At 38.2% G+C, this 16,807-nt stretch overlaps 1 non-coding gene across 1 annotated transcript; it reads right to left on the minus strand.

The window, feature by feature from the left end:
• Positions 1-5,929: 5,929 nt before the first annotated feature.
• LOC114397792 lies at positions 5,930-6,036 on the minus strand. The gene has a single exon (XR_003663416.1). It is a non-coding gene; the product is annotated as a small nucleolar RNA R71 (small nucleolar RNA).
• Between the last annotated feature and the right edge of the window lie 10,771 nt (positions 6,037-16,807).

Consider the following 16,807-nt stretch of genomic DNA (forward strand, 5'->3'; position numbering starts at 1 on the left):
AATAGAGTTGTGAACTGGTCATTCAGGACTCTATAGTGATGATTTTCCCTCTGAACTTAATTATTGTGAAAATAAAATAAAATTTCCATGGCCTTTGTTGTTTAATTTATTACTATTAAACCAGTCATTATTTTGGGGATGCCACAGTAATCGATTACCATAATCATGTAATCGATTACCAGTGTTTAAAATGTTAAGATTTTCAAAATTCAAAATGAAGAGTCACATTTGTTGATGTGTAATCGATTACACCTTAATGGTAATCGATTACCAGTAACTGTTTTCGAAAAATTCATTTCCAAAAGTCACAATTCTTCAAGTGACTTGTTTCTGAAGATTCTTTCAAAAGTCACAACTTTTCTAATTGACTAGTTTTAAAAGAAATTTCCAAGAGTCACAAACTTTGACTTGAGTCATCAAAAGATTATAAATATGTGACCATGGCATGAATTTGAGAATGATCCATCATTTCTTTCAATCATTCTATCTTTCAATCTATATTTCAACATCTTCTTTCATTTCTTTTAACAGAACTTTCGGGTTTCATTTCTCTTCATCCTTCTAAAAGTTTTTGTTCAAAACTTTCTCTTCCAAGAAAAGTTCTTTGTTCAAAAACTTGTGCTATTCATCTTTTTCATTCTCTTCTCCCTTTGCCAAAAAGAATTCGCCAAGGACTAACCGCCTGAATTCTTTTGTGTCTCCCTTCTCCCTTTTCAAAGAATTCAAAACGACATAATCTGAGAATTCTTTTGATTCTTCCCTTTCCCTTAAACAAAAAATTTCAAAGGACTAATCGCCTGAGATATCTTTTGTTTCCCCTTCACAAAGTTTCAAAGGACTAACCGCCTGAGAACTTTGTCTTAACACATTGGAGGCTACATCCTTTGTGATACAAGTAGAGGGTACATCTACTTGGGTTGTTGTAACTGAGAACAAGAGAGGGTACATCTCTTATGGATCAGTTCAAGTGGAGGGTACATCCACTTGGTTGTTCAAAGAGAACAAGGGAGGGTACATCCCTTGTGGATCTTTGCTTGTAAAGGATTTTACAAGGTTGAAAGAAATCTCTAGGACTACAGGTCGCTTGGGGACTAGATGTAGGCATGGGTTGTTGCCGAACCAGTATAAAATTCTTGTGTTTGTCTTCTTCTTCCCTACACTCTTTAATTTCCGCTGTGCACTTTAATTATCGCTTTTACTTTTGGTTAAGTTTCTATTTCTGTTATTTACTTTCTAAACATTATAGTAAAAGCCTAATTAAATCTAGTAACATTAAGAAGGATAGATTTTTAATTAGTCAAGGTACATTAATAATTAATTCAACCCCCCTTCTTAATTATTCCGAGGCCACTTGATCCAACATGTTGATGCAAAGTAAGAAGATTGTGGCTTATGCCTCGAGTCAGTTAAAGGTTCATGAGAATAACTACCCTACTCATGATTTGGTATTAGCTTTGTAGTGGTTTTTGTTCTAAAGATATGGAGACATTATATTTATGGAGCCAAGTTTGATGTGCTCAGTGATCACAAGAGCTTAAAGTACTTGTCTGATTAGAAAGATCTCAACATGAGGCAACGAAGATGGATAGATTTTTTGAAAGAATATGACTTTAAGTTGATGTACCATCCAGATAAGGCGAATGTTGTAGTGGATGCTCTTAGTAGAAAGACGATTCAGGTGTCAGCTTTGATGATCAAGGAGTTAGAGTTGGTGGAGAAATTTAGGGATTTGAACTTATGTGTTGAGTTAGCCCATGATCACATTAGTTGTGGTATGATGACCATCACTAATGATTTTATTGAGGTGGTTAAAGATAAGTAATTGTTGGATCCTAGTTTATGGAAAATGATAGAGATGTTGGGTACAAAAAAGGTTGTGAATTTCAACATGGGTGATGATTGCATCTTGAGATTCAAAAGCAGAGTTTGTATACCGCAAGCTCCTGAGTTGAAGGGGCTTATCTTAGATGAAGGTCACAAGAGAAAACTTAGTTTTCTTCAAGGCATGACGAAGATGTATCAAGATTTGAAGAAGATGTTTTGGTGATTTGGCATGAAGAAAGATGTTACAGACTATATGGCGGCTTGCTTGGCTTGTCAAAAAGCTAAGGTAGAGAATCATAGTCCTGGTGGTTTGTTGCAAACCCTAGAGATCCCTGAGTGGAAGTGGGAAACTATCATTATGGACTTTGTCACACACACTTGCCAAGATCTACTAGAGGTTGTGATGCTATATGGCTGATTGTAAATAGGTTAACAAAGTGTTCTCACTTCTTATCTATTAACATGAGTTATTGATTGGAGAAGATGACTCAGTTGTAAATCAAGGAGATAGTATAGTTTCATGGAGTGCCTTTTGGCATTATTTTTTTACCGAGATACGAGGTTTAGCTCAAGGTTTTAACAAAGTTTGCAAAAGGCTTTGGGAACTAAGTTGAGACTTAGTTTGGCTTATTACCCACTGATGGATGATGTGTCATTATTTTCTCCTATTTATTAACCCTTTTTGTCACCATTTTAATTACTGATTAGACTTAATTGTCAAATTAATTATGCAGTTTTATCATTTAGGCCTACTTGACTAATTTTGTGTTTTTAATTTAATTTCAGGAGAATTATAAGCAATTGGGCTTGAATCCGAAATTGGGCTTGGACTTGAAGAGAGCAGACAATTTTATTTTATCAAATCTTATCTTATCCAGATTTTATTTCATCTAGATTTTATTTTATCCCGATTTTATTTCATCCAATCTTATCTTATCTTGTCCAGATTTTATTTTATTTCGTTTATGGGCTTGGACTTAAAATAGATTTGTAAGCTTTGGGGCTGAGGACCTATATAACAGCACCAAGGTTTTAGTTTAGGGATTTTTCCATTGCTCCTTTATCCCTTTGGGATTTAGCCACTTATTCCATATTTTTCCATACCTTGTCCTTGGCCCCATTACAACCTTAAAAGACCTTTTGATCCTCATGTGCTTGTGTTTATGGGTTGATTGTCAATTTTAGAATCTTGCCAAGTTTATGTGGTGTTTGCTTTCATGGGTGCTTTGAGGGTAAATAGTAGCCTAGACACTTGAGAGATAGAGTGTATATCTTGTGAGGCTTTATCACTTTTCATTCTTGAGCTGATTAACTATTTTGCCATGATTGGGTTGCTTGGATGATTTTCATGAATGTCTTGACTTTTTGGATCTCCTTATGTTAGATGTTACCCATTCCTTTCATTCCTTGATGTTCGTTGAGAAATATGTGAATGTTTTTGTTTGTCTCCCTTTGATATCCTTGGATTTTGTTCTTTGTTTCATTTTGCCCAGGAGTGCAAAAGGCTAAGTATGGGGGGTTTTGATGTGCCATCATTTTCTTCTATTTTCTAAACCCTTTTTGCACCATTTTAATTACTGATTGGTCTTAATTGTCAATTAATCAGGCAGTTTTATTATTTGGGCTCATTTAGCTAATTTGATGTTTTTAATCTAATTTCAGGAATTAATGAAACATTGGGCTTAATCCGGATTTTGGTTATGGACTTGAAGAGGGCAAATAAAGCAGCGCTTACCTTAGTTAATTTCTAATTAGGAAATTTCGCAATTTTATTTTATGTTGTTCAGTGTTTATTTCGTTTTGGGCCAGAGTATTGTAATAGGGCCCAGTGACTTTGAGTGACTCTTTTTAAATAGCTGCCTTGGGATTCGTGCAGGGCATTCTGTTATGCTATTTTCATTATTCAGAGCTTTGGTTTTAGGTTTTCACATTTTTCTGTTCCCTTGTTACAATTTTCGTTCTTAATGCAAATTTCCGTTTTCTGCTTCTAATTACGAGTTCATTCGTGCTTCTTCTTCTACTTCCATTTACGTTTCTGTTCATTTACGTTTCTGTTCATTTATGTTTCTGTTTCATGTTTCATTTGCGTTTTCTGTTTGAATCCATGGAAGGCTAGATTTTCTGGTGTTGTTTCCTTTTGAGGACGAAGCCCAACTCTCTTTGAGGTTTCGCTTGTAATGTGGTTTCCTGGCAATTTCCCTTCACCAGTTATCCCAATTTCGTGAATATTAATCAGTGCACGCTTCGTGTTCGATTAATTGCCTCTGAGCCTAACTTGCGTTCATGCTTAATGGACGAAGGGCTAACTGGTGTACGTGGTGCCTAATCACGTATTGAAAACCCTAAGTTGATTTTCGCTTAGTAAATTGAAATAGGGTTGGATTAAGTGGTTGACTGTTAGGGACGAATTCTCCATAACCCAGGATAAGAGAATGGCTTCTGAATCAGAGAAAACAACCCGTTTTTAATATTAGTAGTTTCGTATTCCAGTTTACTTGGTCTGCTTTTTAATTACCAAACAACCAAATCCCCCCCCCAATCGTTACTGTTACTGCAAGTATATTATGAACATTTGGTTTGTCACTGCTCGTTGGGAAACGACCTAGGATCACTTCCTAGTTACTGCATTTTCATGTTTATTTGATTCGGGTACAGCCTCGATCAAATTTGGCGCCGTTGCCGGGGAGCAGTGTCCAAAGGTTCATAATAGCTAGCTAGTGTTGTGTGTTTAATCCTTTCGTGTTTTATGTTTAAATTGTTAGTATTGTGTTAGTGTGTGTGTTAGTGTTGTTTAGTGTCCTGGTATTTTGTTTAATGTGTGTTCTGTTTCAGTTTTCCCATTAAGTGTTTCCCCTGTTTCTGTCTTGGGTGTTTCGCTGTGAAGATTGTGCTTGCGGCAAAAACAGAGTAGTAGTAGAAATCAATTAGAGACGGATTTTAGCGACCACCCATGCTGAATTATTTGAGATTTTTTGTTTTAGTAGCTAAGGTTGTCATTTTTGGCTGAATTTTTTTGTGGTAACTTCTTTTAATCCATATTTTGTGAGAAAAATAGCTAGAGCCTTTAGTTTGGTCTGATTTGAAAGTTCCAAAAAACTAGCAAATTTTGTGTTTGTCAAAACTTCAAACGGCCATAACTTATGCTCCGGTTATCAGAATCGCAATTATTATATATGCATTTGGGGTAGAAAAAAATTTCCTACGCTGTGGAAGCCCGCTGTAGGCTGGCTGAGGTCTCCATCGTCCAAAAAACGCGATTCTGTCAAAAGTTTTTTATTTTTCAAGTTTTATTCACTTATTTTTCTTAACCTACCAATTTTAGCTTTCATAGTTAGACTTTGAATTTTTCTCTGAAATTTTTTGTGCTATCTTCTCATCATTTTATAAGGTTGCTCACAAAATTTCAAGTCATTTGGATATCATTTGAGGGTAGCTGTAGTTCAAACCTACACCTTTATTTACATGACAAGGCAACTAGTTGTGTGCATGCTGAATGTAGTGTATGACTAGAGGCAATCCATCTGACTTACAACCATTTGATCCTGAGATAGATAGGACATTTCATAGATTAATTAGGCATCATTTTATACCTTTTGATCATTCTGAGCATTCCATAACTGGTGAATCTGTGCATTCTGTTATTGGTGATTTTGAACATCCTGATCTTGAGCATTATAATTTTGAGCATTCTGATTCTGAGCATTCTGATTTTGCACATTCTGAGAACATGGCACAACCTCCATCTCGTGAGAGGACTCTAAGGGAAATGGCTGCACCTGATTTCACCTATGAAAGCTTGTGCATCCAATACCCTGATGAGGATGTCCCATATGTTCTTAAAACTGGACTGATTCATTTGCTTCCAAAGTTTCATGGCCTTGCAGGTGAAGACCCGCACAAACATTTGAAAGAATTTCACATTGTCTGCTCCACCATGAAACCCCCAGATGTCCAAGAGGATCACATATTTCTGAAGGCTTTTCCTCATTCATTAGAGGGAGTGGCAAAGGACTGGCTGTATTACCTTGCTCCAAGGTCCATCACGAGCTGGGATGACCTTAAGAGAGTATTCTTAGAAAAAATTTTCCCTGCTTCCAGGACCACAGCCATCAGGAAGGATATCTCAGGTATTAGACAACTCAGTGGAGAGAGCATGTATGAGTACTGGGACAGATTTAAGAAACTATGTGCCAGTTGCCCCCACCATCAGATTTCAAAACAGCTTCTTCTCCAATATTTTTATGAAGGACTCAGTAATATGGAGAGAAGTATGATAGATGCTGCCAGTGGTGGAGCCCTTGGAGACATGACTCCTGCTGAAGCCAGAAATTTAATTGAGAAGATGGCCTCCAACTCCCAGCAGTTTAGCGCCAGAAATGATGCCATAGTCATTAGAGGAGTGCATGAGGTAGCTACAAACCCATCTGCATCATCTGAAACTAAGAAGCTTGAAGGCAAACTGGATGCATTGGTCAACTTGGTAACCCAGCTGGCCTTGAATCAGAAATCTGTACCTGTCGCAAGGGTTTGTGGTTTGTGCTCCTCTACTAACCACCATACAGACCTTTGCCCTTCCATGCAGCAACCTGGAGCAATTGAGCAGCCTGAAGCTTATGCTGCAAATATTTACAATAGACCTCCTCAACCTCAGCAGCAAAATCAACCACAGCAAAGCAATTATGACCTCTCCAGCAACAGATACAACCCTGGATGGAGGAATCACCCTAACCTCAGATGGTCCAGCCCTCAGCAACAACAACAGCAGCCTGCTCCTTCCTTCCAAAATGTTGCTGGCCCAAGCAGACCATACATTCCTCCACCAATCCAACAACAGCAACAACCCCAGAAACAGCCAACAGTTGAGGCCCCTCCACAACCTTCCCTCGAAGAACTTGTGAGGCAAATGACTATGCAGAACATGCAGTTTCAGCAAGAGACCAGAGCCTCCATTCAGAGCTTAACCAATCAGATGGGACAATTGGCTACCCAATTGAATCAACAACAGTCCCAGAATTCTGACAAGCTGCCTTCTCAAGCTGTCCAAAATCCCAAAAATGTCAATGCCATTTCATTGAGGTCGGGAAAGCAGTGTCAAGGACCTCAACCCATAGCACCTTCCTCATCTGCAAATGAACCTGCCAAACTTCACTCTACTCCAGAAAAAGGTGATGACAAAAATTTACCTAACAATTTCTGTGCAGGTGAATCTTCTTCCATAGGTAATTCTGATTTGCAGAAGTAGCACATTCCCCCTCTTCCATTCCCTCCAAGAGCAGTTTCCAACAAAAAAATGGAAGAGGCAGAGAAAGAGATCTTGGAAACGTTTAGAAAAGTAGAGGTAAACATATCTCTGTTGGATGCAATAAAGCAAATTCCAAGATATGCCAAATTCTTGAAGGAGATGTGCACTAATAAGCAGAAGCTTAAAGGAAGTGAACGAATTAGCATGGGCAGAAATGTCTCCGCATTGATTGGTAAATCTGTTCCTCAAATTCCTGAAAAATGCAAAGAACCAGGTACATTCAGCATACCTTGTATTATAGGGAATAGTAAGTTTGACAATGCCATGCTAGATTTAGGAGCCTCTGTTAGTGTTATGCCTCTGTCGATTTTTAATTCTCTATCTCTAGGTCCCTTGCAGTCAACTGATGTGGTAATTCATTTAGCTAATAGAAGTGTTGTCTATCCTGTTGGTTTCATAGAAGATGTCTTAGTTAGAGTTGGTGAACTGATTTTCCCTGTTGATTTTTATATCTTGAATATGGAAGATGGATTTTCTCAAGGATCAGTTCCCATCATTCTAGGCAGACCGTTTATGAAAACTTCTAGAACTAAGATAGATGTATATGCAGGCACACTATCCATGGAATTTGGTGATATAACTGTTCATTTTAATATTCTGGATGCTATGAAATACCCATCTGAAGATCTTTCTGTATTTCGTGCTGAAATAATTGACCATGTTGTTGATGAATACATGACTGATCTTTATTCTAATCTGCATGCTTCTCACTCTTCATGCATTGAGTCTGAAATTGTACTTGATCATATGTCTGAATTTGATGCTGAGAGTGAATCTGAGAGTGATATTGATTGCATGTCTGGTGGTAGTGTTTTACCTCTCGAGATTGATTTTATAGAGTCAGATAGGACTAACCATGTTTCAGGAAGTACACATACCTCTGACTTTCTTTATGAGGTAAAGGCTGAGAAACCATCTCCTTCTACCACTGTCCAGCCGACCACACCAGAATTGAAGCCTCTGCCATCAAATTTAAAATACGCTTACTTGGATGATAGCAAGAGTTTTCGAGTGATTATATCTGCCTTCCTTGCTGATGAGCAAGAGGAGAAGTTGTTGTCAGTTCTCAAGAAGCATAAGAAGGCTATAGGCTGGACCCTGGCGGACATTCCTGGTATTAGCCCATCCACATGTATGCATCGAATAAATTTAGAGGATGGAGCTAAACCAGTAAGACAGCCACAGAGAAGACTCAACCCGGTGATTCTTGATGTAGTGAAGAAGGAGATAACCAAGCTTTTGCAAGCTGGAATCATTTATCTTATCTCCGACAGCCAATGGGTGAGTCCTGTCCAGGTAGTCCCGAAAAAGACTGGCCTCACAGTGATCAGAAATGAGAAGGAGGAGCTGATTCCTACTCGGGTGCAGAACAGTTGGAGAGTCTGCATTGACTATAGGAGGCTAAACCAGGTTACCAAAAAGGACCATTTTCCCCTGCCATTCATTGACCAGATGCTTGAACGCCTGGCAGGTAAATCCCACTACTGTTTCCTTGATGGTTTTTCTGGTTATATGCAAATTACTATTGCTCCTGAGGATCAGGAAAAGACCACATTCACCTGCCCCTTTGGCACTTTTGCCTACAGGAGGATGCCTTTCGGCCTGTGCAATGCCCCTGGTACCTTCCAGCGGTGCATAATTAGTATTTTCAGTGATTTTTTAGAAAACTGCATAGAGGTGTTTATGGATGATTTCACTGTATATGGATCCTCTTTTGATGGTTGTTTGAATAGTTTGGAAAAAGTTTTGAATAGATGCATTGAAACTAACCTTGTTCTAAATTTTGAAAAATGTCATTTTATGGTTGAGCAAGGTATAGTTTTAGGCCACATTATTTCCAATAAGGGTATTGAAGTAGATCCTGCAAAAATTTCTGTTATTTCACAATTGCCTTACCCCTCTTGTGTGCGAGAGGTGCGATCTTTTCTTGGTCATGCAGGATTCTACAGGCGCTTTATAAGGGATTTTAGCAAAGTAGCCCTTCCACTGTCCAACTTGTTGCAAAAGGAGGTGGAGTTTGACTTTAATGAAAGATGCAAAGAGGCTTTTGATTGCCTCAAAAGAGCGTTGACTACCACCCCCATCATCCAGGCACCCGATTGGACAGCCCCTTTTGAGCTTATGTGTGATGCATCAAATTATGCATTGGGGGCTGTCCTTGCTCAGAAAATTGATAAATTGCCCAGGGTGATATATTATGCTTCTAGGACTTTAGATGCTGCCCAAGCAAATTATACTACTACTGAGAAAGAGCTTCTAGCCATAGTTTTTGCTCTTGAAAAATTTCGATCTTATTTGCTTGGTACTCGCATTATTATTTATACTGACCATGCAGCTCTAAAGTACTTGTTGAAGAAGGCTGATTCTAAGCCTAGGTTGATCCGATGGATGCTCTGGCTCCAAGAGTTTGACTTGGAGATCCGTGATAGGAGCGGAGCACAAAATCTAGTTGCTGATCATTTGAGTCGGATCGAACGTGTCTCTGATGCAGATTCACCTATTCGGGATGATTTCCCGGATGATTATTTGTATATATTGTATAGTATTTCTGACTCTCTTTCTACTCCCTGGTTTGCTAACATTGTCAATTATTTAGTTGCCTCTGTTTTTCCTCCCTTAGCATCTAAGGCCCAAAAAGATAAAATTAAAAGTGATGCTAAGCATTTTATTTGGGATGACCCCTACTTGTGGAAATTGTGCAGTGATCAGGTCATTAGACGGTGCATTCCAGATCATGAGACTGACTCAGTCCTGCAGTTCTGTCATTCTTCCGCACCGGGAGGTCATCTGGGTGTTCAAAGGACAGCTCGCAAAGTGCTTGATTGTGGTTTTTATTGGCCCACCATCTTTAAAGATGCGTGGAAGATCTGCAGCACTTGTGAGCAGTGTCAGAGAGCAGGAAATACACTTACATGGCGACAACAAATGCCTCAGCAACCTATGCTATTCTGTGAGGTGTTTGATGTCTGGGGTATAGATTTCATGGGTCCTTTTCATGTCTCTTTTGGTTATGTTTACATTTTCCTTGCAGTTGACTATGTTTCAAAATGGGTGGAAGCCAAGCCCACTAGAACTAATGATGCTAAAGTTGTCGCAGACTTTGTCAGGTCTAATCTGTTTTGCAGGTTTGGAGTACCTAAAGCAATTGTTAGTGATCAAGGAACCCATTTTTGCAACAGGACAATGCATGCCCTGCTTAAAAAGTACGGGGTGGTACACAGGGTATCCACACCATACCACCCCCAGACCAATGGACAGGCAGAAATTTCTAACCGAGAAATCAAGGGAATTTTAGAGAAGATTATGCAGCCAAGCAGGAAAGATTGGAGTACCAGGCTTGATGATGCTCTCTGGGCACATCGGACTGCCTACAAAGCACCCATAGGAATGTCTCCTTATCAGGTTGTCTTTGGAAAGGCATGTCATCTTCCAGTGGAAATTGAGCACAAAGCTTACTGGGCAGTGAAGACTTGCAACTTCTCTATGGATCAAGCTGGTGAGGAAAGAAAGTTGCAACTGAGTGAGTTAGATGAAATCCGCCTAGAAGCCTACGAGAACGCCAAGTTCTACAAAGAAAAGACCAAGAAGTTCCATGATAGCATGATAGTTAAAAAAGACTTCGTGGTTGGGCAAAAAGTGTTATTGTATAATTCTAGGCTTGGACTCATGAGTGGTAAGTTGAGGTCTAAGTGGATTGGTCCTTTTGTTGTTACTAATGTTTTTTCTTATGGTACAGTTGAGACCAAAAGCGACTCCACAAACAAGAGCTTCAAGGTCAACGGACATCGACTTAAGCCATTCCTCACGAACCCTTCTTTAGTGGACGTAGTGGTGGAAGAGACTTCCTTACTCCACCCTACTCTTTGGTTTTGTTAATTTGTTAGTTGTGTTAATTTGTTAATGTTGTTAGTTTCGTCGGATTTTTAGTTTAATATTTTGGGTCAATTTTGTGTACACGTACGACTTTGCATGTTTTTCTTTGAATTATAGGATATGTTCAAGCAATGGGTAATTGTTTTGAAAATAAAAGTTCTTGACATTTTGTGACTTGAAATCCTTGATTCTTCTCTACATGTCATGATAGTTTTGAAAGCTCAATTTGAAAGTGATGATTTTACCTTTGTGAGAATTTGAGCCATCCATCATCATAATCATTTGGTGTGTTTTGCCCCATTGATTGCTTGCACAATAGCCTTGGCTTGATTCTTGTTGATGCGTCCTAATTCACATGCATATTTGGAAATGATTGAGGCAATTTTGTTCTTATAAGCTTCTAGCCAAATGGACTTACCTTGAATTAATTCCTTTGATAGCCCTTTTGAGCCTTGTTTCCCTTTCCTTGTTTTGAAGCTCACTACAAGCCTTAAGTGAAAAACCATGATATCACCATATCCTTAAGGAATTTTGGAGCTTTGGAATTGTTTTGGGAATAAGTGTGGGGGGTTTTTGTTTCATTGGACAATTTGTTTTGTTGGCTATGCTTCATGATGTATTTTGGGCCATACTTGATGTACATTGTATATTGGTTAAATGTTGGACATGCTGAATGAAATGTTGTTTCTCAAAGGCTATAGAGTAAAAAAAAAAAAAAAAAGCAATAAAGTTGAGTGAATAAGATCTTAAATGGCACAAGAATGATGAAACTCTTGGTTCTACTCTTCATGTTTAAATTTTATCTTTACTTCTTTTTATTTTCTTATTTTTTCTTAATATGCACTTATTCCCCATTGCTCCTCTATCCCTTTGGGATTTAGCCACTTATTCCATATTTTTCCATACCTTGTCCTTGGCCCCATTACAACCTTAAAAGACCTTTTGATCCTCATGTGCTTGTGTTTATGGGTTGATTGTCAATTTTAGAATCTTGCCAAGTTTATGTGGTGTTTGCTTTCATGGGTGCTTTGAGGTTAAATAGTAGCCTAGACACTTGAGAGATAGAGTGTATATCTTGTGAGGCTTTATCACTTTTCATTCTTTAGCTGATTAACTATTTTGCCATGATTGGGTTGCTTGGATGATTTTCATGAATGTCTTGACTTTTTGGATCTCCTTATGTTAGATGTTACCCATTCCTTTCATTCCTTGATGTTCATTGAGAAATATGTGAATGTTTTTGTTTGTCTCCCTTTGATATCCTTGGATTTTGTTCTTTGTTTCATTTTGCCCAGGAGTGCAAAAGGCTAAGTATGGGGGGTTTTGATGTGCCATCATTTTCTTCTATTTTCTAAACCCTTTTTGCACCATTTTAATTACTGATTGGTCTTAATTGTCAATTAATCAGGCAGTTTTATTATTTGGGCTCATTTAGCTAATTTGATGTTTTTAATCTAATTTCAGGAATTAATGAAACATTGGGCTTAATCCGGATTTTGGTTATGGACTTGAAGAGGGCAAATAAAGCAGCGCTTACCTTAGTTAATTTCTAATTAGGAAATTTCGCAATTTTATTTTATGTTGTTCAGTGTTTATTTCGTTTTGGGCCAGAGTATTGTAATAGGGCCCAGTGACTTTGAGTGACTCTTTTTAAATAGCTGCCTTGGGATTCGTGCAGGGCATTCTGTTATGTTATTTTCATTATTCAGAGCTTTGGTTTTAGGTTTTCACATTTTTCTGTTCCCTTGTTACAATTTTCGTTCTTAATGCAAATTTCCGTTTTCTGCTTCTAATTACGAGTTCATTCGTGCTTCTTCTTCTACTTCCATTTACGTTTCTGTTCATTTACGTTTCTGTTCATTTATGTTTCTGTTTCATGTTTCATTTGCGTTTTCTGTTTGAATCCATGGAAGGCTAGATTTTCTGGTGTTGTTTCCTTTTGAGGACGAAGCCCAACTCTCTTTGAGGTTTCGCTTGTAATGTGGTTTCCTAGCAATTTCCCTTCACCAGTTATCCCAATTTCGTGAATATTAATCAGTGCACGCTTCGTGTTCGATTAATTGCCTCTGAGCCTAACTTGCGTTCATGCTTAATGGACGAAGGGCTAACTGGTGTACGTGGTGCCTAATCACGTATTGAAAACCCTAAGTTGGGAAACGACCTAGGATCACTTCCTAGTTACTGCATTTTCATGTTTATTTGATTCGGGTACAGCCTCGATCAAATTTGGCGCCGTTGCCGGGGAGCAGTGTCCAAAGGTTCATAATAGCTAGCTAGTGTTGTGTGTTTAATCCTTTCGTGTTTTATGTTTAAATTGTTAGTATTGTGTTAGTGTGTGTTTAATCCTTTCGTGTTTCATGTTTATTTGATTCGGGTACGGCCTCGATCAACGTTCATGCTTAATGATCGGTTTCATTCATGATTAATTGGTGTATGTGTTGCTTAATCACATAATGACAGTCTTATGTTAATTTTCGCTTATTAATTTAATTTAGGGTTGGATTAAGTGGTTGAACTGATTAAGGATAAATTCTCGTAACTTAGGATAAGAGACTTGCTTGTGAATCAAGGGGAAACAACATGTATTAATTCTGTTATTTTCTAATTCAAATTTACTTGCTATTTAATTTACAAAAAACAAACTACTCCCCCCAATTCGTTACTATTTTATTACTATCTGTTATGAATGTTTGATTGACCATTGCTCGTTGGGAGATGACCTAGGATCACTTCCTAGATACTACATTTTTAATTTTTATTTGATTCGGGTACGGCCTCGATCAACGGATGTGCAGTCCAAGAGGAAGATCCAATCATTAGAGGATTTGTTGAGGGCTTGTGTCTTTGATCACCTTGGGAGTGGGGAAGAGGTTCTACCTGTTGTGGAATTCACCTACAACAATCATGCTAGATAGGAGGTGTAGGACATCTCTTTGTTGGTATCAAGATGGTGTGAACATGGTTGTGGGGCTAGAGTCCTTACAACAAACTATAGAGAAGATCAAGCTAATTCAAGAAAGGATGCAAGCATGACAAAGTAGGTAGAAGTCTTATATGGATAAGCGATGGAGACCGCTAGAGTTAGAAATGGGTGATCATGTGTTCTTGGAGGTTACACCTACAACGGGTGTAGGAAGGGTGATCAAGTCTAAGAAGCTTACCCTAAGTTCCTTGGACCTCATTAGATTCTCAGGCGTGTAGTTATTGTGGCCTATAAAATGGCTTTGTCACCTTTCTTAGCCAACCTACACAATGTGTTTCATGTTTCATAGTTGAAGAAGTATATTTCTGACCCTACACATGTCTTAGAACCAGACACGATGCAAGTGCGTGGAGATACGACCTAAGAGACTCTTGCAAGGATAGAGGATCAAAGAATCTGTCATACCTTAATTTCATTTGAGGACTATCGTTCGTTGATCTTTTGATCCTTGCTAGTTGACTTACGGTGTTGAACGGTAATTACAATGCAAAGCAAGGAACCATTCAGTGTTTCGATCAGGAATGCAAAAAATACCAAAAGGAGGGGCGAAAGGATCTTTTTTCTAAGTTTTCTGGATCCTAGCTCGCCCAGGCTAGCCTCTGGCTCACCTGAGCCCTCAAAAGACTTTAGCCTGAAGGAACCAGCTCGCCTGGGCGAGCCAATTACTTCAGGTGTAAGTCTTGGCTCGCCTGGGCGAGCTGCCATGGTCCCAAGTGCCCATTTTCCCATAAATATGCGTGCTTGGGAGGCTGAGGAGAGGTTCCAAGGTTCAGAAGTGAAGAGGATTGAGAGAAGAGAGAAAGAAGAGGAAACAAGGCCGAGGCGCTACCAAATCGCGACCGCAATCATTCCTTACTTAGTTTCTTGTTTTGTGTTCTTCGTGCGACCGTCGGTTAGTTTTATTTTTGGGTTTGAATGTGATCTATGTGCCCTTAGGGGTCCCTCTTTGTTATTATGTGCACATTCATCTTCTCCATCTATCATCAGCGATCTCACCTTTCTTTGTAAAATTCAATCTTAATCGATCACTAGTCTTGTAAAATTATCTTTAAATGAGATTGAAAGTTAATAAACAAAACCAAGATAAAACCAACTCATAACTTCTTCTTTTTATCAAATATCACTTGAGATCGTTTCAAGGTCAAACGCCTTAATGACTCTCTCCGCTTTTCAAATTTAAAAGATCATTTCAAGGTTCAATGTCTAAATGATTCTCTCCGCTTTTCAAAGTTTAAAACATCGTTTCAAGGTCCAATACCTTAAACGACTTTTTGTTCGCAATTAAAATGAATCTTTCAAAAACATAAAAAATCAATTTAACACACAAGCATTCAAACTTAAAGAACTACGTAGGTCTGAATTCCTCATCGCACCTAAGGATATGTAGGAGCAAGGGCAAAATCCTTGTCGACCCCAAAAAAAATAACAAATATAAAAAGGGGAAATACACAATTTTGAAATCATGTTTTGCACACTCGATTAAAGGTTGTCGTCCCTTGTGACGGGCGCGTGGGTGCTAATACCTTCCCCATGCGTAAACAACTCCTGAACCCTTATTTTCAATATCTGCATACCTTTTTTTGGTTTTTCTAACGTTTTTCTCAAATAAACGTTGGTGGCGACTCCACTCATTTTCTCCCTTGGAGACGAAGGCTTTGGCCTATCTATTTGGCTTTTTGCCTTGCACTCCCATCGTAGGGTAGGTTGCAACAAGATAAAAAAGCTTAGAGGCAAGACCATCAATTTGGTCAATGTGGTGTGGAGAGACACTATGGGAAGTACGATGTGGGAGCTTAAGGATAAGATGTGTGAGCAATATCCAAATCTATTCCCTGTTAAGTGAATTTTTTAGGACAAAAATTTTCTTGTTAGGGAGTATTGTAACATTATGTTTTCGTATTTGTTTTTACAAGTGAGTTAATTAAATTACAAAAGGAACTAAATTTAATTTAAGTGTTTATAAATAACTAATTATTATGAGATGATGGTGTGTGATGCTTGTATGTATGTATGTTTATATTTACAAATGCAAAAACCTTATTTTAGGTGCGAATAGCAAGTTCTAAAGTGTTTGGGTTGAGATGAATGGGCCTTGAGTGGTAGGAACATGATGAGTGAGTTTAGGAAGTAGTAGGGTGCAAATAGAAAGAAGTAGAAGAGTCAGACTCAACTATTTGTATTTCAAAGCTGAAACAAAGCATCGACATTCTCATTTCACTTTCTTCTTCCTCTCCAAGAAACCCACCATTGGGGAAACCTTGAGCTTTGGTGTTGTGCAAAAAAGGAGGCTCATTTCTCTTCCTTTTAATGTTTGTTGACTATCCCTAGGTGAGGTAATCTCCCCCTCTTCCTCTCTTTGAGTTCATTTTCATTTTCCTCCATTGACATTTTTTAAAACTTCATAAAAGTGAACTTATACTTGATGAGTTGTATAACTACATTGTTATCACAAATGTGAAGAATTTTGTATATGCATCTTTTGAGATGGTGATCTTGTGTTGTTTTCAATTATATGATATCTCTTTTAAAATGAACTTATTATTGCATTTTTTTTTCGTTGAACTGTGATAATTGTGTCATTTAATATGAGAGCAAATTATAATGTAACTTCTGAGGATCATGTCACTCAGGGTTAAGGTGGATTAGGTGGTGGGCTTAGGGACGAGATCCGATGACCCTCAGTCACTTATGTTTTGTCTTAATGGGGACCAACTTAGGATTTAGATATGATATTAAATTTGTGATGTTTATGATGTTTTGATGATGTAGTGCCTTGGGACACAATACTTTTATGTTTTATGTCTTGAGGACCTTTTATGAATAAT

This window comes from Glycine soja, chromosome 18 (genome assembly GCF_004193775.1).
Source record: "Glycine soja cultivar W05 chromosome 18, ASM419377v2, whole genome shotgun sequence".
In the NCBI taxonomy this organism is placed as follows: domain Eukaryota; kingdom Viridiplantae; phylum Streptophyta; class Magnoliopsida; order Fabales; family Fabaceae; genus Glycine; species Glycine soja.